The 22061-nt window shown below is 36.6% G+C and overlaps 17 non-coding genes across 17 annotated transcripts; all 17 read left to right on the top strand.

The window, feature by feature from the left end:
• Positions 1-4668: 4668 nt before the first annotated feature.
• TRNAR-UCU (transfer RNA arginine (anticodon UCU)) lies at positions 4669-4754 on the top strand. The gene is given in 2 exon segments: positions 4669-4705; positions 4719-4754. It is a non-coding gene; the product is annotated as a tRNA-Arg (tRNA).
• A 743-nt stretch (positions 4755-5497) lies between these two features.
• On the top strand, positions 5498-5583 carry TRNAR-UCU (transfer RNA arginine (anticodon UCU)). Its single transcript is given in 2 exon segments — positions 5498-5534; positions 5548-5583. It is a non-coding gene; the product is annotated as a tRNA-Arg (tRNA).
• Positions 5584-6346: 763 nt separating this feature from the next.
• On the top strand, positions 6347-6423 carry TRNAR-UCU (transfer RNA arginine (anticodon UCU)). The gene is given in 2 exon segments: positions 6347-6383; positions 6388-6423. It is a non-coding gene; the product is annotated as a tRNA-Arg (tRNA).
• Positions 6424-7173: 750 nt separating this feature from the next.
• Positions 7174-7250, top strand: TRNAR-UCU (transfer RNA arginine (anticodon UCU)). The gene is given in 2 exon segments: positions 7174-7210; positions 7215-7250. It is a non-coding gene; the product is annotated as a tRNA-Arg (tRNA).
• Positions 7251-8494: 1244 nt separating this feature from the next.
• Positions 8495-8580, top strand: TRNAR-UCU (transfer RNA arginine (anticodon UCU)). Its single transcript is given in 2 exon segments — positions 8495-8531; positions 8545-8580. It is a non-coding gene; the product is annotated as a tRNA-Arg (tRNA).
• Positions 8581-9346: 766 nt separating this feature from the next.
• Positions 9347-9432, top strand: TRNAR-UCU (transfer RNA arginine (anticodon UCU)). The gene is given in 2 exon segments: positions 9347-9383; positions 9397-9432. It is a non-coding gene; the product is annotated as a tRNA-Arg (tRNA).
• Positions 9433-10251: 819 nt separating this feature from the next.
• On the top strand, positions 10252-10337 carry TRNAR-UCU (transfer RNA arginine (anticodon UCU)). Its single transcript is given in 2 exon segments — positions 10252-10288; positions 10302-10337. It is a non-coding gene; the product is annotated as a tRNA-Arg (tRNA).
• A 748-nt stretch (positions 10338-11085) lies between these two features.
• On the top strand, positions 11086-11162 carry TRNAR-UCU (transfer RNA arginine (anticodon UCU)). The gene is given in 2 exon segments: positions 11086-11122; positions 11127-11162. It is a non-coding gene; the product is annotated as a tRNA-Arg (tRNA).
• Positions 11163-11905: 743 nt separating this feature from the next.
• On the top strand, positions 11906-11991 carry TRNAR-UCU (transfer RNA arginine (anticodon UCU)). The gene is given in 2 exon segments: positions 11906-11942; positions 11956-11991. It is a non-coding gene; the product is annotated as a tRNA-Arg (tRNA).
• A 1583-nt stretch (positions 11992-13574) lies between these two features.
• On the top strand, positions 13575-13660 carry TRNAR-UCU (transfer RNA arginine (anticodon UCU)). Its single transcript is given in 2 exon segments — positions 13575-13611; positions 13625-13660. It is a non-coding gene; the product is annotated as a tRNA-Arg (tRNA).
• A 763-nt stretch (positions 13661-14423) lies between these two features.
• On the top strand, positions 14424-14500 carry TRNAR-UCU (transfer RNA arginine (anticodon UCU)). The gene is given in 2 exon segments: positions 14424-14460; positions 14465-14500. It is a non-coding gene; the product is annotated as a tRNA-Arg (tRNA).
• Positions 14501-15242: 742 nt separating this feature from the next.
• On the top strand, positions 15243-15328 carry TRNAR-UCU (transfer RNA arginine (anticodon UCU)). Its single transcript is given in 2 exon segments — positions 15243-15279; positions 15293-15328. It is a non-coding gene; the product is annotated as a tRNA-Arg (tRNA).
• A 1590-nt stretch (positions 15329-16918) lies between these two features.
• On the top strand, positions 16919-17004 carry TRNAR-UCU (transfer RNA arginine (anticodon UCU)). Its single transcript is given in 2 exon segments — positions 16919-16955; positions 16969-17004. It is a non-coding gene; the product is annotated as a tRNA-Arg (tRNA).
• Positions 17005-17767: 763 nt separating this feature from the next.
• TRNAR-UCU (transfer RNA arginine (anticodon UCU)) lies at positions 17768-17844 on the top strand. Its single transcript is given in 2 exon segments — positions 17768-17804; positions 17809-17844. It is a non-coding gene; the product is annotated as a tRNA-Arg (tRNA).
• Positions 17845-18587: 743 nt separating this feature from the next.
• TRNAR-UCU (transfer RNA arginine (anticodon UCU)) lies at positions 18588-18673 on the top strand. Its single transcript is given in 2 exon segments — positions 18588-18624; positions 18638-18673. It is a non-coding gene; the product is annotated as a tRNA-Arg (tRNA).
• A 763-nt stretch (positions 18674-19436) lies between these two features.
• On the top strand, positions 19437-19513 carry TRNAR-UCU (transfer RNA arginine (anticodon UCU)). Its single transcript is given in 2 exon segments — positions 19437-19473; positions 19478-19513. It is a non-coding gene; the product is annotated as a tRNA-Arg (tRNA).
• Positions 19514-21106: 1593 nt separating this feature from the next.
• TRNAR-UCU (transfer RNA arginine (anticodon UCU)) lies at positions 21107-21192 on the top strand. Its single transcript is given in 2 exon segments — positions 21107-21143; positions 21157-21192. It is a non-coding gene; the product is annotated as a tRNA-Arg (tRNA).
• Positions 21193-22061: the final 869 nt, after the last annotated feature.

The raw sequence follows: 22061 nt of genomic DNA, 5'->3' as shown, positions 1-22061 counted from the left end.
CCCTCCCTTGTCACTCTCTTTCTCCCCCTCCCTCCCTTGTCACTCTCTTTCTCCCTCCCTTGCCACTCTCTTACTCCCTCCCTTGCCACTCTCTTTCTCCCACCCTTGTCACTCTCTTTCTCCCACCCTTGTCACTCTCTTTCTCCCACCCTTGTCACTCTCTTTCTCCCACCCTTGTCACTCTCTTTCTCCCACCCTTGTCACTCTCTTTCTCCCACCCTTGTCACTCTCTTTTTTCTCCCACCCTTGTCACTCTCTTTCTCCCACCCTTGTCACTCTCTTTTTTCTCCCCCTCCCTCCCTCGTCACTCTCTTTTTTCTCCCCCTCCCTCCCTCGTCACTCTCTTTTTTCTCCCCCTCCCTCCCTCGTCACTCTCTTTTTTCTCCCCCTCCCTCGATTGTCACTCTCTTTTTTTCTCCCCCTCCCTCCCTTGTCACTCTCTTTTTTTCTCCCCCTCCCTCCCTTGTCACTCTCTTTTTTTCTCCCCCTCCCTCCCTTGTCACTCTCTTTTTTTCTCCCCCTCCCTCCCTTGTCACTCTCTTTTTTTCTCCCCCTCCCTCCCTTGTCACTCTCTTTTTTTCTCCCCCTCCCTCCCTTGTCACTCTCTTTTTTTCTCCCCCTCCCTCCCTTGTCACTCTCTTTTTTTCTCCCCCTCCCTCCCTTGTCACTCTCTTTTTTTCTCCCCCTCCCTCCCTTGTCACTCTCTTTTTTTCTCCCCCTCCCTCCCTTGTCACTCTCTTTTTTTCTCCCCCTCCCTCCCTTGTCACTCTCTTTTTTTCTCCCCCTCCCTCCCTTGTCACTCTCTTTTTTTCTCCCCCTCCCTCCCTTGTCACTCTCTTTTTTTCTCCCCCTCCCTCCCTTGTCACTCTCTTTTTTTCTCCCCCTCCCTCCCTTGTCACTCTCTTTTTTTCTCCCCCTCCCTCCCTTGTCACTCTCTTTTTTTCTCCCCCTCCCTCCCTTGTCACTCTCTTTTTTTCTCCCCCTCCCTCCCTTGTCACTCTCTTTTTTTCTCCCCCTCCCTCCCTTGTCACTCTCTTTTTTTCTCCCCCTCCCTCCCTTGTCACTCTCTTTTTTTCTCCCCCTCCCTCCCTTGTCACTCTCTTTTTTTCTCCCCCTCCCTCCCTTGTCACTCTCTTTTTTTCTCCCCCTCCCTCCCTTGTCACTCTCTTTTTTTCTCCCCCTCCCTCCCTTGTCACTCTCTTTTTTTCTCCCCCTCCCTCCCTTGTCACTCTCTTTTTTTCTCCCCCTCCCTCCCTTGTCACTCTCTTTTTTTCTCCCCCTCCCTCCCTTGTCACTCTCTTTTTTTCTCCCCCTCCCTCCCTTGTCACTCTCTTTTTTTCTCCCCCTCCCTCCCTTGTCACTCTCTTTTTTTCTCCCCCTCCCTCCCTTGTCACTCTCTTTTTTTCTCCCCCTCCCTCCCTTGTCACTCTCTTTTTTTCTCCCCCTCCCTCCCTTGTCACTCTCTTTTTTTCTCCCCCTCCCTCCCTTGTCACTCTCTTTTTTTCTCCCCCTCCCTCCCTTGTCACTCTCTTTTTTTCTCCCCCTCCCTCCCTTGTCACTCTCTTTTTTTCTCCCCCTCCCTCCCTTGTCACTCTCTTTTTTTCTCCCCCTCCCTCCCTTGTCACTCTCTTTTTTTCTCCCCCTCCCTCCCTTGTCACTCTCTTTTTTTCTCCCCCTCCCTCCCTTGTCACTCTCTTTTTTTCTCCCCCTCCCTCCCTTGTCACTCTCTTTTTTTCTCCCCCTCCCTCCCTTGTCACTCTCTTTTTTTCTCCCCCTCCCTCCCTTGTCACTCTCTTTTTTTCTCCCCCTCCCTCCCTTGTCACTCTCTTTTTTTCTCCCCCTCCCTCCCTTGTCACTCTCTTTTTTTCTCCCCCTCCCTCCCTTGTCACTCTCTTTTTTTCTCCCCCTCCCTCCCTTGTCACTCTCTTTTTTTCTCCCCCTCCCTCCCTTGTCACTCTCTTTTTTTCTCCCCCTCCCTCCCTTGTCACTCTCTTTTTTTCTCCCCCTCCCTCCCTTGTCACTCTCTTTTTTTCTCCCCCTCCCTCCCTTGTCACTCTCTTTTTTTCTCCCCCTCCCTCCCTTGTCACTCTCTTTTTTTCTCCCCCTCCCTCCCTTGTCACTCTCTTTTTTTCTCCCCCTCCCTCCCTTGTCACTCTCTTTTTTTCTCCCCCTCCCTCCCTTGTCACTCTCTTTTTTTCTCCCCCCCTTCCCTTGTCACTCTTTTTTCTCCCCACTCCTTCCCTCCATCCCTCCCTCCCTACTCTAGCTGAGCGCTTCCCTCCTGTCAGCCCCTCTCCTCATGCTGCACCCGGGCGGTGCACCCTCATGGACGCACCAGTCCGGGCAAAGCTGCAGCCGCCTAAAGCTCTCTACAGAGCGCACGGGTGGCTGCAGCATGAGGGGGGCCAGCGGACCTGGGGGGGGATTTCCCCATAACCTGTCCCCCCCGCATGATTTGCTGGGGGGGATGCGTCCCCCCCATCTCCCCCGGTTCTTACGCCCATGCCAGGTAGTCACCTTATGGAAGTGCTGTTTGCTGGGTCTTCAGGGATAAAGGCTTAGACTCGGCTGGGCCTCATGTATGCACTGTCATCACCATCACTTCAGAGAGAGAGATAGGTCATACTCCTGGTTGCTGAAGTAGGTAACCAGGCTGGCAACTTTTACAGATGTGCTGTTTTCTGGGTCTTCAGGGATAAGAGGCTGAACCCTGGCCTGGCTTCATATAGGCAGTATATAACATACATCAAGTGAAATGGTACCAAAGCTGGCCTGTTGCTGGATCTTCAGGGATAAGAGGCTGAACGCTGGCATGCCTTGGACCATTTTCATCCCCTGAGGGAGAGGTTGGGACCGACCTCTGGTCACTAAAGGGGGTAGCCAGGCTAGCCACTTTTACAATAGTGCATTGCTGGGTCTTCAGGGCTTAGAGGCTGAACCACGGCAGGTCAACAAAAATATTGCCTGGTGAGCATAAAAGAAAAATCTAGGCCTGCATAAGCAGACTCCTTGCAAACTGCTGTAAGGGACAGGAAAAAAGATGGGAAGGGGGAGGATCTATTTATACCATTTTCAGAGTTCTATTTCCTGTCCTTTCTGCTGTAAGGGGAGGAGCTAACACATGAGTAAATGCTGCCATGATTGATCAGGAAAGTTGAATAAATATTACACACAATTACATTGAAATTAATAATGCTGGAAACCTGAGCTTAATTTTTAACAGAACACTTTGATTCTCCATTTATATTAAAGGACTCAAAGAGCTGTTCCCCTTAAACCATGGATGTCAGCTCATATCGTTAGGTGCAAATCAGAAACATCTTGCCCAAATTCCAGAAACTTTTTATTAGTTAAGAAAAAAAAAGTACAGAGCTTTCTACCAAAGACCACTTAACATGTCTGTATGGCCTTCTTTTGTCACTATTGGCAGTAAGTTGTACCAGGAAAAGGAAAGGGATGAAAATGTTGTAATTTATGTTGTTAAATGGAAATCTCAACATATAAAAAGAAGTCAAAATTTCTGATTCGTATACCAAAGAACATTTCAGAAACTTTTGACAGTTTTAATATCTTTGTCAGCTTAAACATTTAACACATTTTCCATTTTCTGATCAATCCAAAAACACTGCATAACCTTTGAATTTTTTTTAAAAAGAGATCTTTTTTTTTTTAATTGCCAGTGGCGTAAAAGAGTATATTACATTTTGACTGTTTATCGCTCTAGCTATTTTTTTTCAATGACCTTTCATATACAAGCAGATGAGGCTCTGTGGCGCAATGGATAGCACATTGGACTTCTAGTGTATTGAAGGCATTCAAAGGTTGTGGGTTCGAGTCCCACCAGAGTCGTTGTGTTTTGCTAACAAAGCAGACAAACCTGAAGGCATTCAAAGGTTGTGGGTTCGAGTCCCACCAGTGTCGTGTTTTGCTAACAAAGCAGACAAACCTTTGTAAGAAATACTCCTTCAAGACATGAAAAACCATCTTAACAAATCTCTAACATAGGTGGTTAACTAGATGCATTCAGAAGGGATCTTAGAATAAGAAGTTAAGAAAGTTGAATAAATATTACCAACAATTATATTTAAATTAATAATGATGGAAACCTGAGCTTAATGTATCACAGTACACTTTGATTGTCCATTTATATTAAAGGACTCAAAGAGCTGTTCCCCTTAAACCATGGATGTCAGCTCATATCGTTAGGTGCAAATCAGAAACATCTTGCCCAAATTCCAGAAACTTTTTATTAGTTAAGAAAAAAAAAAATTACAGAGCTTTCTACCAAAGACCACTTAACATGTCTGTATGGCCTTCTTTTGTCACTATTGGCAGTAAGTTGTACCAGGAAAAGGAAAGGGATGAAAATGTTGTAATTTATGTTGTTAAATGGAAATCTCAACATATAAAAAGAAGTCAAAATTTCTGATTCGTCCACCAAAGAACACTTCAGAAACTTTTGACAGTTTTAATATCTTTGTCAGCTTAAACATTTAACACATTTTCCATTTTCTGATCAATCCAAAAACACTGCATAACCTTTGAATTTTTTTTAAAAAGAGATCTTTTTTTTTTTAATTGCCAGTGGCGTAAAAGAGTATATTACATTTTGACTGTTTATCGCTCTAGCTATTTTTTTTCGATGACCTTCCAGATACAAGCAGATGAGGCTCTGTGGCGCAATGGATAGCGCATTGGACTTCTAGTGTATTGAAGGCATTCAAAGGTTGTGGGTTCGAGTCCCACCAGAGTTGTGTTTTGCTAACAAAGCAGACAAACCTTTGTAAGAAATACTCCTTCAAGACATGAAAAACAATCTTAACAAATCTCTAACATAGGTGGTTAACTAGATGCATTCAGAAGGGATCTTAGAATAAGAAGTTAAGAAAGTTGAATAAATATTACCAACAATTACATTTAAATTAATAATGATGGAAACCTGAGCTTAATGTATTACAGTACACTTTGATTCTCCATTTATATTAAAGGACTCAAAGAGCTGTTCCCCTTAAACCATGGATGTCAGCTCATATCGTTAGGTGCAAATCAGAAACATCTTGCCCAAATTCCAGAAACTTTTTATTAGTTAAGAAAAAAAAAGTACAGAGCTTTCTACCAAAGATCACTTAACATGTCTGTATGGCCTTCTTTTGTCACTATTGGCAGTAAGTTGTACCAGGAAAAGGAAAGGGATGAAAATGTTGTAATTTATGTTGTTAAATGGAAATCTCAACATATAAAAAGAAGTCAAAATTTCTGATTCGTCCACCAAAGAACACTTCAGAAACTTTTGACAGTTTTAATATCTTTGTCAGCTTAAACATTTAACACATTTTCCATTTTCTGATCAATCCAAAAACACTGCATAACCTTTGAATTTTTTTAAAAAGAGATCTTTTTTTTTTTAATTGCCAGTGGCGTAAAAGAGTATATTACATTTTGACTGTTTATCGCTCTAGCTATTTTTTTCGATGACCTGCCATAGACAAGCAAATGAGGCTCTGTGGCGCAATGGATAGCGCATTGGACTTCTAGTGTATTGAAGGCATTCAAAGGTTGTGGGTTCGAGTCCCACCAGAGTCGTCGTGTTTTGCTAACAAAGCAGACAAACCTTTGTAAGAAATACTCCTTCAATACTACAACTACAACATGAAAAACAATCTTAACAAATCTCTAACATAGGTGGTTAACTAGATGCATTCAGAAGGGATCTTAGAATAAGAAGTTAAGAAAGTTGAATAAATATTACCAACAATTACATTTAAATTAATAATGATGGAAACCTGAGCTTAATGTATCACAGTACACTTTGATTGTCCATTTATATTAAAGGACTCAAAGAGCTGTTCCCCTTAAACCATGGATGTCAGCTCATATCGTTAGGTGCAAATCAGAAACATCTTGCCCAAATTCCAGAAACTTTTTATTAGTTAAGAAAAAAAAAAATTACAGAGCTTTCTACCAAAGACCACTTAACATGTCTGTATGGCCTTCTTTTGTCACTATTGGCAGTAAGTTGTACCAGGAAAAGGAAAGGGATGAAAATGTTGTAATTTATGTTGTTAAATGGAAATCTCAACATATAAAAAGAAGTCAAAATTTCTGATTCGTCCACCAAAGAACACTTCAGAAACTTTTGACAGTTTTAATATCTTTGTCAGCTTAAACATTTAACACATTTTCCATTTTCTGATCAATCCAAAAACACTGCATAACCTTTGAATTTTTTTTAAAAAGAGATCTTTTTTTTTTTTAATTGCCAGTGGCGTAAAAGAGTATATTACATTTTGACTGTTTATCGCTCTAGCTATTTTTTTTCGATGACCTTCCAGATACAAGCAGATGAGGCTCTGTGGCGCAATGGATAGCGCATTGGACTTCTAGTGTATTCAAAGGTTGTGGGTTCGAGTCCCACCAGAGTCGTCGTGTTTTGCTAACAAAGCAGACAAACCTTTGTAAGAAATACTCCTTCAAGACATGAAAAACAATCTTAACAAATCTCTAACTTAGGTGGTTAACTAGATGCATTCAGAAGGGATCTTAGAATAAGAAGTTAAGAAAGTTGAATAAATATTACCAACAATTACATTTAAATTAATAATGATGGAAACCTGAGCTTAATGTATCACAGTACACTTTGATTCTCCATTTATATTAAAGGACTCAAAGAGCTGTTCCCCTTAAACCATGGATGTCAGCTCATATCGTTAGGTGCAAATCAGAAACATCTTGCCCAAATTCCAGAAACTTTTTATTAGTTAAGAAAAAAAAAGTACAGAGCTTTCTACCAAAGACCACTTAACATGTCTGTATGGCCTTCTTTTGTCACTATTGGCAGTAAGTTGTACCAGGAAAAGGAAAGGGATGAAAATGTTGTAATTTATGTTGTTAAATGGAAATCTCAACATATAAAAAGAAGTCAAAATTTCTGATTCGTCCACCAAAGAATACTTCAGAAACTTTTGACAGTTTTAATATCTTTGTCAGCTTAAACATTTAACACATTTTCCATTTTCTGATCAATCCAAAAACACTGCATAACCTTTGAATTTTTTTTAAAAAGAGATCTTTTTTTTTTTTTAATTGCCAGTGGCGTAAAAGAGTATATTACATTTTGACTGTTTATCGCTCTAGCTATTTTTTTTCGATGACCTTCCAGATACAAGCAGATGAGGCTCTGTGGCGCAATGGATAGCGCATTGGACTTCTAGTGTATTCAAAGGTTGTGGGTTCGAGTCCCACCAGAGTTGTGTTTTGCTAACAAAGCAGACAAACCTTTGTAAGAAATACTCCTTCAAGACATGAAAAACAATCTTAACAAATCTCTAACTTAGGTGGTTAACTAGATGCATTCAGAAGGGATCTTAGAATAAGAAGTTAAGAAAGTTGAATAAATATTACCAACAATTACATTTAAATTAATAATGATGGAAACCTGAGCTTAATGTATCACAGTACACTTTGATTCTCCATTTATATTAAAGGACTCAAAGAGCTGTTCCCCTTAAACCATGGATGTCAGCTCATATCGTTAGGTGCAAATCAGAAACATCTTGCCCAAATTCCAGAAACTTTTTATTAGTTAAGAAAAAAAAAGTACAGAGCTTTCTACCAAAGACCACTTAACATGTCTGTATGGCCTTCTTTTGTCACTATTGGCAGTAAGTTGTACCAGGAAAAGGAAAGGGATGAAAATGTTGTAATTTATGTTGTTAAATGGAAATCTCAACATATAAAAAGAAGTCAAAATTTCTGATTCGTCCACCAAAGAATACTTCAGAAACTTTTGACAGTTTTAATATCTTTGTCAGCTTAAAGGACCACTCTAGTGCCAGGAAAACATACTCGTTTTCCTGGCACTAGAGTACCCTGAGGGTGCCCCCACCCTCAGGGACCCCCTCCCGCCGGGCTCTGGAGAGAGGAAGGGGTTAAACTTACCTCTTTTTCCAGCGCCGGGCGGGGAGCTTTCCTCCTCCTCTCCATCTTGATCGCGACGTCATCGGCTGAATGCGCATGCGCGGCAGGAGCCGCGCTCGCATTCAGCCGGTCGCATAGGAAAGCATTTACAATGCTTTCCTATGGACGCTTGCGTGCTCTCACTGTGATTTTCACAGTGAGAATCACGCAAGCGCCTCTAGCGGCTGTCAATGAGACAGCCACTAGAGGATTTGGAGGCTGGATTAACCCTTATTATAAATATAGCAGTTTCTCTGAAACTGCTATGTTTATAAAAAAAAGGGTTAATCCTAGAGGTACCTGGCACCCAGACCACTTCATTAAGCTGAAGTCGTCTGGGTGCCTAGAGTGGTCCTTTAAACATTTAACACATTTTCCATTTTCTGATCAATCCAAAAACACTGCATAACCTTTGAATTTTTTTAAAAAGAGATCTTTTTTTTTTTTAATTGCCAGTGGCGTAAAAGAGTATATTACATTTTGACTGTTTATCGCTCTAGCTATTTTTTTCGATGACCTGCAATAGACAAGCAAATGAGGCTCTGTGGCGCAATGGATAGCGCATTGGACTTCTAGTGTATTGAAGGCATTCAAAGGTTGTGGGTTCGAGTCCCACCAGAGTCGTCGTGTTTTGCTAACAAAGCAGACAAACCTTTGTAAGAAATACTCCTTCAATACTACAACTACAACATGAAAAACAATCTTAACAAATCTCTAACATAGGTGGTTAACTAGATGCATTCAGAAGGGATCTTAGAATAAGAAGTTAAGAAAGTTGAATAAATATTACCAACAATTACATTTAAATTAATAATGATGGAAACCTGAGCTTAATGTATCACAGTACACTTTGATTCTCCATTTATATTAAAGGACTCAAAGAGCTGTTCCCCTTAAACCATGGATGTCAGCTCATATCGTTAGGTGCAAATCAGAAACATCTTGCCCAAATTCCAGAAACTTTTTATTAGTTAAGAAAAAAAAAATTACAGAGCTTTCTACCAAAGACCACTTAACATGTCTGTATGGCCTTCTTTTGTCACTATTGGCAGTAAGTTGTACCAGGAAAAGGAAAGGGATGAAAATGTTGTAATTTATGTTGTTAAATGGAAATCTCAACATATAAAAAGAAGTCAAAATTTCTGATTCGTCCACCAAAGAACACTTCAGAAACTTTTGACAGTTTTAATATCTTTGTCAGCTTAAACATTTAACACATTTTCCATTTTCTGATCAATCCAAAAACACTGCATAACCTTTGAATTTTTTTTAAAAAGAGATCTTTTTTTTTTTTTTTTAATTGCCAGTGGCGTAAAAGAGTATATTACATTTTGACTGTTTATCGCTCTAGCTATTTTTTTTCAATGACCTTTCATATACAAGCAGATGAGGCTCTGTGGCGCAATGGATAGCGCATTGGACTTCTAGTGTATTGAAGGCATTCAAAGGTTGTGGGTTCGAGTCCCACCAGAGTCGTTGTGTTTTGCTAACAAAGCAGACAAACCTGAAGGCATTCAAAGGTTGTGGGTTCGAGTCCCACCAGTGTCGTGTTTTGCTAACAAAGCAGACAAACCTTTGTAAGAAATACTCCTTCAAGACATGAAAAACCATCTTAACAAATCTCTAACATAGGTGGTTAACTAGATGCATTCAGAAGGGATCTTAGAATAAGAAGTTAAGAAAGTTGAATAAATATTACCAACAATTACATTTAAATTAATAATGATGGAAACCTGAGCTTAATGTATCACAGTACACTTTGATTGTCCATTTATATTAAAGGACTCAAAGAGCTGTTCCCCTTAAACCATGGATGTCAGCTCATATCGTTAGGTGCAAATCAGAAACATCTTGCCCAAATTCCAGAAACTTTTTATTAGTTAAGAAAAAAAAAAATTACAGAGCTTTCTACCAAAGACCACTTAACATGTCTGTATGGCCTTCTTTTGTCACTATTGGCAGTAAGTTGTACCAGGAAAAGGAAAGGGATGAAAATGTTGTAATTTATGTTGTTAAATGGAAATCTCAACATATAAAAAGAAGTCAAAATTTCTGATTCGTCCACCAAAGAACACTTCAGAAACTTTTGACAGTTTTAATATCTTTGTCAGCTTAAACATTTAACACATTTTCCATTTTCTGATCAATCCAAAAACACTGCATAACCTTTGAATTTTTTTTAAAAAGAGATCTTTTTTTTTTTAATTGCCAGTGGCGTAAAAGAGTATATTACATTTTGACTGTTTATCCCTCTAGCTATTTTTTTTCGATGACCTTCCAGATACAAGCAGATGAGGCTCTGTGGCGCAATGGATAGCGCATTGGACTTCTAGTGTATTGAAGGCATTCAAAGGTTGTGGGTTCGAGTCCCACCAGAGTTGTGTTTTGCTAACAAAGCAGACAAACCTTTGTAAGAAATACTCCTTCAAGACATGAAAAACAATCTTAACAAATCTCTAACATAGGTGGTTAACTAGATGCATTCAGAAGGGATCTTAGAATAAGAAGTTAAGAAAGTTGAATAAATATTACCAACAATTACATTTAAATTAATAATGATGGAAACCTGAGCTTAATGTATCACAGTACACTTTGATTGTCCATTTATATTAAAGGACTCAAAGAGCTGTTCCCCTTAAACCATGGATGTCAGCTCATATCGTTAGGTGCAAATCAGAAACATCTTGCCCAAATTCCAGAAACTTTTTATTAGTTAAGAAAAAAAAAAATTACAGAGCTTTCTACCAAAGACCACTTAACATGTCTGTATGGCCTTCTTTTGTCACTATTGGCAGTAAGTTGTACCAGGAAAAGGAAAGGGATGAAAATGTTGTAATTTATGTTGTTAAATGGAAATCTCAACATATAAAAAGAAGTCAAAATTTCTGATTCGTCCACCAAAGAACACTTCAGAAACTTTTGACAGTTTTAATATCTTTGTCAGCTTAAACATTTAACACATTTTCCATTTTCTGATCAATCCAAAAACACTGCATAACCTTTGAATTTTTTTTAAAAAGAGATCTTTTTTTTTTTTAATTGCCAGTGGCGTAAAAGAGTATATTACATTTTGACTGTTTATCGCTCTAGCTATTTTTTTTCGATGACCTTCCAGATACAAGCAGATGAGGCTCTGTGGCGCAATGGATAGCGCATTGGACTTCTAGTGTATTCAAAGGTTGTGGGTTCGAGTCCCACCAGAGTTGTGTTTTGCTAACAAAGCAGACAAACCTTTGTAAGAAATACTCCTTCAAGACATGAAAAACAATCTTAACAAATCTCTAACTTAGGTGGTTAACTAGATGCATTCAGAAGGGATCTTAGAATAAGAAGTTAAGAAAGTTGAATAAATATTACCAACAATTACATTTAAATTAATAATGATGGAAACCTGAGCTTAATGTATTACAGTACACTTTGATTCTCCATTTATATTAAAGGACTCAAAGAGCTGTTCCCCTTAAACCATGGATGTCAGCTCATATCGTTAGGTGCAAATCAGAAACATCTTGCCCAAATTCCAGAAACTTTTTATTAGTTAAGAAAAAAAAAGTACAGAGCTTTCTACCAAAGACCACTTAACATGTCTGTATGGCCTTCTTTTGTCACTATTGGCAGTAAGTTGTACCAGGAAAAGGAAAGGGATGAAAATGTTGTAATTTATGTTGTTAAATGGAAATCTCAACATATAAAAAGAAGTCAAAATTTCTGATTCGTCCACCAAAGAACACTTCAGAAACTTTTGACAGTTTTAATATCTTTGTCAGCTTAAACATTTAACACATTTTCCATTTTCTGATCAATCCAAAAACACTGCATAACCTTTGAATTTTTTTAAAAAGAGATCTTTTTTTTTTTAATTGCCAGTGGCGTAAAAGAGTATATTACATTTTGACTGTTTATCGCTCTAGCTATTTTTTTCGATGACCTGCCATAGACAAGCAAATGAGGCTCTGTGGCGCAATGGATAGCGCATTGGACTTCTAGTGTATTGAAGGCATTCAAAGGTTGTGGGTTCGAGTCCCACCAGAGTCGTCGTGTTTTGCTAACAAAGCAGACAAACCTTTGTAAGAAATACTCCTTCAATACTACAACTACAACATGAAAAACAATCTTAACAAATCTCTAACATAGGTGGTTAACTAGATGCATTCAGAAGGGATCTTAGAATAAGAAGTTAAGAAAGTTGAATAAATATTACCAACAATTACATTTAAATTAATAATGATGGAAACCTGAGCTTAATGTATCACAGTACACTTTGATTGTCCATTTATATTAAAGGACTCAAAGAGCTGTTCCCCTTAAACCATGGATGTCAGCTCATATCGTTAGGTGCAAATCAGAAACATCTTGCCCAAATTCCAGAAACTTTTTATTAGTTAAGAAAAAAAAAAATTACAGAGCTTTCTACCAAAGACCACTTAACATGTCTGTATGGCCTTCTTTTGTCACTATTGGCAGTAAGTTGTACCAGGAAAAGGAAAGGGATGAAAATGTTGTAATTTATGTTGTTAAATGGAAATCTCAACATATAAAAAGAAGTCAAAATTTCTGATTCGTCCACCAAAGAACACTTCAGAAACTTTTGACAGTTTTAATATCTTTGTCAGCTTAAACATTTAACACATTTTCCATTTTCTGATCAATCCAAAAACACTGCATAACCTTTGAATTTTTTTGAAAAAGAGATCTTTTTTTTTTTTAATTGCCAGTGGCGTAAAAGAGTATATTACATTTTGACTGTTGATCGCTCTAGCTATTTTTTTTCGATGACCTTCCAGATACAAGCAGATGAGGCTCTGTGGCGCAATGGATAGCGCATTGGACTTCTAGTGTATTCAAAGGTTGTGGGTTTGAGTCCCACCAGAGTTGTGTTTTGCTAACAAAGCAGACAAACCTTTGTAAGAAATACTCCTTCAAGACATGAAAAACAATCTTAACAAATCTCTAACTTAGGTGGTTAACTAGATGCATTCAGAAGGGATCTTAGAATAAGAAGTTAAGAAAGTTGAATAAATATTACCAACAATTACATTTAAATTAATAATGATGGAAACCTGAGCTTAATGTATTACAGTACACTTTGATTCTCCATTTATATTAAAGGACTCAAAGAGCTGTTCCCCTTAAACCATGGATGTCAGCTCATATCGTTAGGTGCAAATCAGAAACATCTTGCCCAAATTCCAGAAACTTTTTATTAGTTAAGAAAAAAAAAGTACAGAGCTTTCTACCAAAGACCACTTAACATGTCTGTATGGCCTTCTTTTGTCACTATTGGCAGTAAGTTGTACCAGGAAAAGGAAAGGGATGAAAATGTTGTAATTTATGTTGTTAAATGGAAATCTCAACATATAAAAAGAAGTCAAAATTTCTGATTCGTCCACCAAAGAACACTTCAGAAACTTTTGACAGTTTTAATATCTTTGTCAGCTTAAACATTTAACACATTTTCCATTTTCTGATCAATCCAAAAACACTGCATAACCTTTGAATTTTTTTAAAAAGAGATCTTTTTTTTTTTAATTGCCAGTGGCGTAAAAGAGTATATTACATTTTGACTGTTTATCGCTCTAGCTATTTTTTTCGATGACCTGCAATAGACAAGCAAATGAGGCTCTGTGGCGCAATGGATAGCGCATTGGACTTCTAGTGTATTGAAGGCATTCAAAGGTTGTGGGTTCGAGTCCCACCAGAGTCGTCGTGTTTTGCTAACAAAGCAGACAAACCTTTGTAAGAAATACTCCTTCAATACTACAACTACAACATGAAAAACAATCTTAACAAATCTCTAACATAGGTGGTTAACTAGATGCATTCAGAAGGGATCTTAGAATAAGAAGTTAAGAAAGTTGAATAAATATTACCAACAATTACATTTAAATTAATAATGATGGAAACCTGAGCTTAATGTATCACAGTACACTTTGATTGTCCATTTATATTAAAGGACTCAAAGAGCTGTTCCCCTTAAACCATGGATGTCAGCTCATATCGTTAGGTGCAAATCAGAAACATCTTGCCCAAATTCCAGAAACTTTTTATTAGTTAAGAAAAAAAAAAATTACAGAGCTTTCTACCAAAGACCACTTAACATGTCTGTATGGCCTTCTTTTGTCACTATTGGCAGTAAGTTGTACCAGGAAAAGGAAAGGGATGAAAATGTTGTAATTTATGTTGTTAAATGGAAATCTCAACATATAAAAAGAAGTCAAAATTTCTGATTCGTCCACCAAAGAACACTTCAGAAACTTTTGACAGTTTTAATATCTTTGTCAGCTTAAACATTTAACACATTTTCCATTTTCTGATCAATCCAAAAACACTGCATAACCTTTGAATTTTTTTGAAAAAGAGATCTTTTTTTTTTTTAATTGCCAGTGGCGTAAAAGAGTATATTACATTTTGACTGTTTATCGCTCTAGCTATTTTTTTTCGATGACCTTCCAGATACAAGCAGATGAGGCTCTGTGGCGCAATGGATAGCGCATTGGACTTCTAGTGTATTCAAAGGTTGTGGGTTCGAGTCCCACCAGAGTTGTGTTTTGCTAACAAAGCAGACAAACCTTTGTAAGAAATACTCCTTCAAGACATGAAAAACAATCTTAACAAATCTCTAACTTAGGTGGTTAACTAGATGCATTCAGAAGGGATCTTAGAATAAGAAGTTAAGAAAGTTGAATAAATATTACCAACAATTACATTTAAATTAATAATGATGGAAACCTGAGCTTAATGTATCACAGTACACTTTGATTCTCCATTTATATTAAAGGACTCAAAGAGCTGTTCCCCTTAAACCATGGATGTCAGCTCATATCGTTAGGTGCAAATCAGAAACATCTTGCCCAAATTCCAGAAACTTTTTATTAGTTAAGAAAAAAAAAGTACAGAGCTTTCTACCAAAGACCACTTAACATGTCTGTATGGCCTTCTTTTGTCACTATTGGCAGTAAGTTGTACCAGGAAAAGGAAAGGGATGAAAATGTTGTAATTTATGTTGTTAAATGGAAATCTCAACATATAAAAAGAAGTCAAAATTTCTGATTCGTCCACCAAAGAACACTTCAGAAACTTTTGACAGTTTTAATATCTTTGTCAGCTTAAACATTTAACACATTTTCCATTTTCTGATCAATCCAAAAACACTGCATAACCTTTGAATTTTTTTAAAAAGAGATCTTTTTTTTTTTAATTGCCAGTGGTGTAAAAGAGTATATTACATTTTGACTGTTTATCGCTCTAGCTATTTTTTCGATGACCTGCAATAGACAAGCAAATGAGGCTCTGTGGCGCAATGGATAGCGCATTGGACTTCTAGTGTATTGAAGGCATTCAAAGGTTGTGGGTTCGAGTCCCACCAGAGTCGTCGTGTTTTGCTAACAAAGCAGACAAACCTTTGTAAGAAATACTCCTTCAATACTACAACTACAACATGAAAAACCATCTTAACAAATCTCTAACATAGGTGGTTAACTAGATGCATTCAGAAGGGATCTTAGAATAAGAAGTTAAGAAAGTTGAATAAATATTACCAACAATTACATTTAAATTAATAATGATGGAAACCTGAGCTTAATGTATCACAGTACACTTTGATTGTCCATTTATATTAAAGGACTCAAAGAGCTGTTCCCCTTAAACCATGGATGTCAGCTCATATCGTTAGGTGCAAATCAGAAACATCTTGCCCAAATTCCAGAAACTTTTTATTAGTTAAGAAAAAAAAAAATTACAGAGCTTTCTACCAAAGACCACTTAACATGTCTGTATGGCCTTCTTTTGTCACTATTGGCAGTAAGTTGTACCAGGAAAAGGAAAGGGATGAAAATGTTGTAATTTATGTTGTTAAATGGAAATCTCAACATATAAAAAGAAGTCAAAATTTCTGATTCGTCCACCAAAGAACACTTCAGAAACTTTTGACAGTTTTAATATCTTTGTCAGCTTAAACATTTAACACATTTTCCATTTTCTGATCAATCCAAAAACACTGCATAACCTTTGAATTTTTTTTAAAAAGAGATCTTTTTTTTTTAATTGCCAGTGGCGTAAAAGAGTATATTACATTTTGACTGTTTATCGCTCTAGCTATTTTTTTTCGATGACCTTCCAGATACAAGCAGATGAGGCTCTGTGGCGCAATGGATAGCGCATTGGACTTCTAGTGTATTGAAGGCATTCAAAGGTTGTGGGTTTGAGTCCCACCAGAGTTGTGTTTTGCTAACAAAGCAGACAAACCTTTGTAAGAAATACTCCTTCAAGACATGAAAAACAATCTTAACAAATCTCTAACATAGGTGGTTAACTAGATGCATTCAGAAGGGATCTTAGAATAAGAAGTTAAGAAAGTTGAATAAATATTACCAACAATTACATTTAAATTAATAATGATGGAAACCTGAGCTTAATGTATTACAGTACACTTTGATTCTCCATTTATATTAAAGGACTCAAAGAGCTGTTCCCCTTAAACCATGGATGTCAGCTCATATCGTTAGGTGCAAATCAGAAACATCTTGCCCAAATTCCAGAAACTTTTTATTAGTTAAGAAAAAAAAAGTACAGAGCTTTCTACCAAAGACCACTTAACATGTCTGTATGGCCTTCTTTTGTCACTATTGGCAGTAAGTTGTACCAGGAAAAGGAAAGGGATGAAAATGTTGTAATTTATGTTGTTAAATGGAAATCTCAACATATAAAAAGAAGTCAAAATTTCTGATTCGTCCACCAAAGAACACTTCAGAAACTTTTGACAGTTTTAATATCTTTGTCAGCTTAAACATTTAACACATTTTCCATTTTCTGATCAATCCAAAAACACTGCATAACCTTTGAATTTTTTTAAAAAGAGATCTTTTTTTTTTTAATTGCCAGTGGCGTAAAAGAGTATATTACATTTTGACTGTTTATCGCTCTAGCTATTTTTTTCGATGACCTGCCATAGACAAGCAAATGAGGCTCTGTGGCGCAATGGATAGCGCATTGGACTTCTAGTGTATTGAAGGCATTCAAAGGTTGTGGGTTCGAGTCCCACCAGAGTCGTCGTGTTTTGCTAACAAAGCAGACAAACCTTTGTAAGAAATACTCCTTCAATACTACAACTACAACATGAAAAACAATCTTAACAAATCTCTAACATAGGTGGTTAACTAGATGCATTCAGAAGGGATCTTAGAATAAGAAGTTAAGAAAGTTGAATAAATATTACCAACAATTACATTTAAATTAATAATGATGGAAACCTGAGCTTAATGTATCACAGTACACTTTGATTGTCCATTTATATTAAAGGACTCAAAGAGCTGTTCCCCTTAAACCATGGATGTCAGCTCATATCGTTAGGTGCAAATCAGAAACATCTTGCCCAAATTCCAGAAACTTTTTATTAGTTAAGAAAAAAAAAAATTACAGAGCTTTCTACCAAAGACCACTTAACATGTCTGTATGGCCTTCTTTTGTCACTATTGGCAGTAAGTTGTACCAGGAAAAGGAAAGGGATGAAAATGTTGTAATTTATGTTGTTAAATGGAAATCTCAACATATAAAAAGAAGTCAAAATTTCTGATTCGTCCACCAAAGAACACTTCAGAAACTTTTGACAGTTTTAATATCTTTGTCAGCTTAAACATTTAACACATTTTCCATTTTCTGATCAATCCAAAAACACTGCATAACCTTTGAATTTTTTTGAAAAAGAGATCTTTTTTTTTTTTAATTGCCAGTGGCGTAAAAGAGTATATTACATTTTGACTGTTGATCGCTCTAGCTATTTTTTTTCGATGACCTTCCAGATACAAGCAGATGAGGCTCTGTGGCGCAATGGATAGCGCATTGGACTTCTAGTGTATTCAAAGGTTGTGGGTTCGAGTCCCACCAGAGTTGTGTTTTGCTAACAAAGCAGACAAACCTTTGTAAGAAATACTCCTTCAAGACATGAAAAACAATCTTAACAAATCTCTAACTTAGGTGGTTAACTAGATGCATTCAGAAGGGATCTTAGAATAAGAAGTTAAGAAAGTTGAATAAATATTACCAACAATTACATTTAAATTAATAATGATGGAAACCTGAGCTTAATGTATTACAGTACACTTTGATTCTCCATTTATATTAAAGGACTCAAAGAGCTGTTCCCCTTAAACCATGGATGTCAGCTCATATCGTTAGGTGCAAATCAGAAACATCTTGCCCAAATTCCAGAAACTTTTTATTAGTTAAGAAAAAAAAAGTACAGAGCTTTCTACCAAAGACCACTTAACATGTCTGTATGGCCTTCTTTTGTCACTATTGGCAGTAAGTTGTACCAGGAAAAGGAAAGGGATGAAAATGTTGTAATTTATGTTGTTAAATGGAAATCTCAACATATAAAAAGAAGTCAAAATTTCTGATTCGTCCACCAAAGAACACTTCAGAAACTTTTGACAGTTTTAATATCTTTGTCAGCTTAAACATTTAACACATTTTCCATTTTCTGATCAATCCAAAAACACTGCATAACCTTTGAATTTTTTTAAAAAGAGATCTTTTTTTTTTTAATTGCCAGTGGCGTAAAAGAGTATATTACATTTTGACTGTTTATCGCTCTAGCTATTTTTTTCGATGACCTGCAATAGACAAGCAAATGAGGCTCTGTGGCGCAATGGATAGCGCATTGGACTTCTAGTGTATTGAAGGCATTCAAAGGTTGTGGGTTCGAGTCCCACCAGAGTCGTCGTGTTTTGCTAACAAAGCAGACAAACCTTTGTAAGAAATACTCCTTCAATACTACAACTACAACATGAAAAACAATCTTAACAAATCTCTAACATAGGTGGTTAACTAGATGCATTCAGAAGGGATCTTAGAATAAGAAGTTAAGAAAGTTGAATAAATATTACCAACAATTACATTTAAATTAATAATGATGGAAACCTGAGCTTAATGTATCACAGTACACTTTGATTGTCCATTTATATTAAAGGACTCAAAGAGCTGTTCCCCTTAAACCATGGATGTCAGCTCATATCGTTAGGTGCAAATCAGAAACATCTTGCCCAAATTCCAGAAACTTTTTATTAGTTAAGAAAAAAAAAAATTACAGAGCTTTCTACCAAAGACCACTTAACATGTCTGTATGGCCTTCTTTTGTCACTATTGGCAGTAAGTTGTACCAGGAAAAGGAAAGGGATGAAAATGTTGTAATTTATGTTGTTAAATGGAAATCTCAACATATAAAAAGAAGTCAAAATTTCTGATTCGTCCACCAAAGAACACTTCAGAAACTTTTGACAGTTTTAATATCTTTGTCAGCTTAAACATTTAACACATTTTCCATTTTCTGATCAATCCAAAAACACTGCATAACCTTTGAATTTTTTTGAAAAAGAGATCTTTTTTTTTTTTAATTGCCAGTGGCGTAAAAGAGTATATTACATTTTGACTGTTTATCGCTCTAGCTATTTTTTTTCGATGACCTTCCAGATACAAGCAGATGAGGCTCTGTGGCGCAATGGATAGCGCATTGGACTTCTAGTGTATTCAAAGGTTGTGGGTTCGAGTCCCACCAGAGTTGTGTTTTGCTAACAAAGCAGACAAACCTTTGTAAGAAATACTCCTTCAAGACATGAAAAACAATCTTAACAAATCTCTAACTTAGGTGGTTAACTAGATGCATTCAGAAGGGATCTTAGAATAAGAAGTTAAGAAAGTTGAATAAATATTACCAACAATTACATTTAAATTAATAATGATGGAAACCTGAGCTTAATGTATCACAGTACACTTTGATTCTCCATTTATATTAAAGGACTCAAAGAGCTGTTCCCCTTAAACCATGGATGTCAGCTCATATCGTTAGGTGCAAATCAGAAACATCTTGCCCAAATTCCAGAAACTTTTTATTAGTTAAGAAAAAAAAAGTACAGAGCTTTCTACCAAAGACCACTTAACATGTCTGTATGGCCTTCTTTTGTCACTATTGGCAGTAAGTTGTACCAGGAAAAGGAAAGGGATGAAAATGTTGTAATTTATGTTGTTAAATGGAAATCTCAACATATAAAAAGAAGTCAAAATTTCTGATTCGTCCACCAAAGAATACTTCAGAAACTTTTGACAGTTTTAATATCTTTGTCAGCTTAAACATTTAAGACATTTTCCATTTTCTGATCAATCCAAAAACACTGCATAACCTTTGAATTTTTTTAAAAAGAGATCTTTTTTTTTTAATTGCCAGTGGCGTAAAAGAGTATATTACATTTTGACTGTTTATCGCTCTAGCTATTTTTTTCGATGACCTTCCATAGACAAGCAAATGAGGCTCTGTGGCGCAATGGATAGCGCATTGGACTTCTAGTGTATTGAAGGCATTCAAAGGTTGTGGGTTCGAGTCCCACCACAGTCGTCGTGTTTTGCTAACAAAGCAGACAAACCTTTGTAAGAAATACTCCTTCAATACTACAACTACAACATGAAAAACAATCTTAACAAATCTCTAACATAGGTGGTTAACTAGATGCATTCAGAAGGTATCTTAGAATAAGAAGTTAAGAAAGTTGAATAAATATTACCAACAATTACATTTAAATTAATAATGATGGAAACCTGAGCTTAATGTATCACAGTACACTTTGATTCTCCATTTATATTAAAGGACTCAAAGAGCTGTTCCCCTTAAACCATGGATGTCAGCTCATATCGTTAGGTGCAAATCAGAAACATCTTGCCCAAATTCCAGAAACTTTTTATTAGTTAAGAAATAAAAAGTACAGAGCTTTCTACCAAAGACCACTTAACATGTCTGTATGGCCTTCTTTTGTCACTATTGGCAGTAAGTTGTACCAGGAAAAGGAAAGGGATGAAAATGTTGTAATTTATGTTGTTAAATGGAAATCTCAACATATAAAAAGAAGTCAAAATTTCTGATTCGTCCACCAAAGAACACTTCAGAAACTTTTGACAGTTTTAATATCTTTGTCAGCTTAAACATTTAACACATTTTCCATTTTCTGATCAATCCAAAAACACTGCATAACCTTTGAATTTTTTTTAAAAAGAGATCTTTTTTTTTTTTTTTTAATTGCCAGTGGCGTAAAAGAGTATATTACATTTTGACTGTTTATCGCTCTAGCTATTTTTTTTCAATGACCTTTCATGTACAAGCAGATGAGGCTCTGTGGCGCAATGGATAGCGCATTGGACTTCTAGTGTATTGAAGGCATTCAAAGGTTGTGGGTTCGAGTCCCACCAGAGTCGTCGTGTTTTGCTAACAAAGCAGACAAACCTTTGTAAGAAATACTCCTTCAATACTACAACTACAACATGAAAAACAATCTTAACAAATCTCTAACATAGGTGGTTAACTAGATGCATTCAGAAGGGATCTTAGAATAAGAAGTTAAGAAAGTTGAATAAATATTACAAACAATTACATTTAAATTAATAATGATGGAAACCTGAGCTTGATGTATCACAGTACACTTTGATTCTCCATTTATATTAAAGGACTCAAAGAGCTGTTCCCCTTAAACCATGGATGTCAGCTCATATCGTTAGGTGCAAATCAGAAACATCTTGCCCAAATTCCAGAAACTTTTTATTAGTTAAGAAAAAAAAAGTACAGAGCTTTCTACCAAAGACCACTTAACATGTCTGTATGGCCTTCTTTTGTCACTATTGGCAGTAAGTTGTACCAGGAAAAGGAAAGGGATGAAAATGTTGTAATTTATGTTGTTAAATGGAAATCTCAACATATAAAAAGAAGTCAAAATGTCTGATTCGTCCACCAAAGAACACTTCAGAAACTTTTGACAGTTGTAATATCTTTGTCAGCTTAAACATTTAACACATTTTCCATTTTCTGATCAATCCAAAAACACTGCATAACCTTTGAATTTTTTTAAAAAGAGATCTTTTTTTTTTTTAATTGCCAGTGGCGTAAAAGAGTATATTACATTTTGACTGTTTATCGCTCTAGCTATTTTTTTTCGATGACCTTCCATATACAAGCAGATGAGGCTCTGTAGCGCAATGGATAGAGCATTGGACTTCTAGTGTATTGAAGACATTCAAAGGTTGTGGGTTCGAGTCCCACCAGAGTCGTCGTGTTTTGCTAACAAAGCAGA

This window comes from Pelobates fuscus, chromosome 4 (genome assembly GCF_036172605.1).
Source record: "Pelobates fuscus isolate aPelFus1 chromosome 4, aPelFus1.pri, whole genome shotgun sequence".
Classification (NCBI taxonomy): Eukaryota; Metazoa; Chordata; class Amphibia; order Anura; family Pelobatidae; genus Pelobates; species Pelobates fuscus.
This window is presented reverse-complemented; position numbering and strand designations above follow the sequence as displayed.